Source organism: Teleopsis dalmanni, chromosome X, assembly GCF_002237135.1.
Source record: "Teleopsis dalmanni isolate 2A chromosome X, ASM223713v2, whole genome shotgun sequence".
NCBI classification, from domain to species: Eukaryota; Metazoa; Arthropoda; class Insecta; order Diptera; family Diopsidae; genus Teleopsis; species Teleopsis dalmanni.
The window spans coordinates 74619999-74622492 of record NC_051848.1 but is presented as its reverse complement, the minus strand read 5'-3'; the positions used below and the strand labels follow the sequence as shown (position 1 = coordinate 74622492).

The following is a 2494-nucleotide window of genomic DNA, read 5'->3' as shown; positions in this document are numbered from 1 at the left end:
GCTTTGTGGTGTGGTGTTGAGCTCAAAATGTATGAGAAAATTAATAGAAATTCGATAGATTCAAAGAAGCTATCTAAGAAACGCATTATTGAGTATCAATTAATTCTTGAAAAATATAACAGATTGATAATTGAACAGATTGAAAATATAACAGATTCGTTTATTATTTTTATTATATATTATATTATAGGGGGTTGCTGACGAAAGCTGCAGCAAACTTCGGACCAATCTAGCTGTCAATGGAGTTCAAACGTGATAGTGTGATTGCTTCATATCTCGCTGGAAAAAACACAAGTGGTTATTGTTCGAACCCTGCAACACCTAAATGTGTACAAACCTTGTGTGTCTCGTACTATACCTCGATACCGCGATACTGGTACCGTTGCCCGACGCCCAGGAGGTGGACCAAAAACAAAAAAACAGTAAAAATACCTGAAATGATTCGTAAAGTGAAGAAACAAATTGAGTGAAAACAACGCCGCGGCTGCAATCAAAAAGCAAAGAAGCTGAACGTGTCGCGAGGAAGAATGCAACACATCCGTCTTCGCTGGGACCAAATGAGGAAAAATGAACTCGGACTAAAGCTATTGACGTTGAATAAAGTATAAGATCTCAACAATGAACAAAAAGAAGTTAGAGTCGAAACAGCCAAAGTGTTGGTTTGTTTGGCCGAAGGTTATGGATTGCCGAATTTGATTTTTTCTGACAAGTGTCCATTCGTAATTGAGCAGTACGCAAACAAGCAAAATCATCGAGCTTACTTGTCAGATAGGCCAACTGAAAACTTAAACATAGGAATGGTCACCAGAAATCGTACAATATATGAAAAAAAATTTTAAGAGTGAAGAATTCCATTTCATTTGAATAACTTTAATTGTTAATCATTTTTTGATGCATAGAATATCCTCCAATATTAAATAAGTTCAAAATTTATAGTGATTCAAAGCTGATACTTTTTTAAAAAATATATATTTAATTACTTTTTAAGAAAATAACAATTTTTCGTATTTATATAAGATTGCGGTACAGCGTTAACAAACACTGTATAAAATTAATAAAAGTATCTATTAAAAATAGTCTTCAGAAATTCGATCCAATTAAAAAGAATAATCAAATAATAATCTAAGATATATCTCTATTAACTATTATAATATTATCGAAATGACGTATTATCATTTCAGCAATAATATTTAAAATAATCCTGAAATAAATTAAAATAATGATTATTAAATAAAATAAAACTAAAATAAAGTTTCAGTTGTAAATTATAACTTGAGGTTGAAAATATTTTTAAAATATTAAGAATTTTAATTTTATTTAAATAATTAAAATATTGGATCAACCTAGCGATGATGAAATATCGATCAACCTAGTATCGGTGGAAATGAGAATATAAATGTAAATCCATTTAAAAATTTCTTTGATGAGTACAAAAGGATATTATTATGTTAAACGCATGGTGATGTTGAAGATAACCAACCAAATGCGTCTACTACAAATTTAACAGAGAAGCAATCTATAATCGATATTCATGTACCTGAACGTCTTCTGCGGCAATTTGTAGTTAACTACTGGAATTCAATAACATACACTCAAAAAAAACCTTTCGTTAAATTAGCTTCAGAAAAACGAAAATGGTTAGAAATGATCAATGAACGTAAAATTTTATTTGCTGAATAAATTCATTGGCTTAATACACCAAATTGTAAGACTTCTATCATCTCTCTTAGCCCTAAAATAAATTCTGAAAATGAATCTACAGTGCAGCTAATTACAAGTTTACATCCAAGTGCAGATTTCCAGCACTGTGGAAATAGTCATGATGAGTCGAAGGATAAGCTAATAGGTCATTGCTCGCAGTGTGTGAAAGGACTTAATGAACGGCCATACGAGAACGAAACGAAACTATGTAGTTCATCCGAAAAGGACACGCAGCAGTGTATAGAGACGCGTAACGAATCAGAAAAAGAGGAGTTTGACAAATGTCCGAATAAACTATTGTCCCTTTCAATGGTTATGACTTCAGAAGATATACAAAGCAAACAATCCAATATGGCTGTTGAGTATGGTATAGTGACCGCAGATGTGAACAAGTCAAAGAATAGAAATGAAACGATGTCACCTAAATTATATGATTTAAAAATGTAGCAATTTATTTCAGTGATTGATTTTTTTAGAGGTTAGGATTATAAATAAATGTTTTAACAAATAAATTATTTAAAATATGGTTTATATTTAATAATAATAATTATATTAATTTACACATTTTTGTGAAAAAAAGCTGCAGGTAGCTTCAAAGACCGAGCATAAGTCCCCCGGTCCCAAGTACTTAAGGTAATAAACTATTGATAAACAAGAGAAAATTTATAAATGTTTTAAAATAAAGTTTTTCAAAACAATATTTGATTTCGGATTAATTTAATCCGTTTTATTAATAACATTTTATTAACAGTTTTTTTTAACTAAAAGTATTTTAAGATAATTTTTGTTTTGA

General features: G+C 30.1%; 1 long non-coding RNA gene across 1 annotated transcript; it reads left to right on the top strand.

Moving 5' to 3' along the window:
- Positions 1 to 1378: 1378 nt before the first annotated feature.
- LOC119687547 lies at positions 1379 to 2216 on the top strand. The gene is made up of 2 exons (XR_005253199.1): positions 1379 to 1705; positions 1763 to 2216. It is a non-coding gene; the product is annotated as an uncharacterized LOC119687547 (long non-coding RNA).
- Positions 2217 to 2494: the final 278 nt, after the last annotated feature.